This window comes from Tamandua tetradactyla, chromosome 6, assembly GCF_023851605.1.
Source record: "Tamandua tetradactyla isolate mTamTet1 chromosome 6, mTamTet1.pri, whole genome shotgun sequence".
In the NCBI taxonomy this organism is placed as follows: Eukaryota; Metazoa; Chordata; class Mammalia; order Pilosa; family Myrmecophagidae; genus Tamandua; species Tamandua tetradactyla.
This window is the reverse complement of record NC_135332.1, coordinates 13,706,526-13,707,200: the sequence shown is the minus strand read 5'-3', so window position 1 is coordinate 13,707,200 and position 675 is coordinate 13,706,526.

Below are 675 nucleotides of genomic sequence, written 5' to 3'. Positions count from 1 at the left end.
TACTTGTGGTTTTGCTGCACTATTGCAATTTCAAAGGGGCTTTAAAGCAATTTTTTATAGGATTCTTTTGAGGGTGGGTATCAGATCCATGTCACAGTAATGGTATTGAGGAAATCTCATCTGTGTGTTGAATCCATAGTATGTCCAATTCAGATTGATTTCCAAATCTGTCAATTAGAAATTCTACTTTATGTAAAAAGGCCTTTTAGAACACGGGATCTTCAATTTTTTAACTCAATAAAGTAGTAAAGAGTATCTAGTTTCCATGAAAAAAAAAATAGAAGTTTTTTTCCAAAACATAGAAAGCTTGATTCAGTCTTGCACTGATATTAACTGCCATACTACCTCTTAGTATGTAGACGTCCTATTGAAAGTACTTTCTCCTTTGTAACAGGAGAATAATCAGATCCAGCTTAGACTGTGTAATGAAGCACCCACTCTAGTAACTGTCTTCTCTCTGTTATATATTTGTATTTCCAGGGAGAATGTCTTTCAGACCCTTGTATACCCAGATTAAGATCTGTATCTTTATTCCTCCAGAGTCTGCATTTTAGACTTTGTAGAAAACATTGCACAATTCTGAAGAAAAAGAAATATGTAGTAACTTTGTCTTACAAACTTATGTTAGCCACTGACACGATCTCATTGGTGATTCTGCCCTGTTGTGTTGAGAAT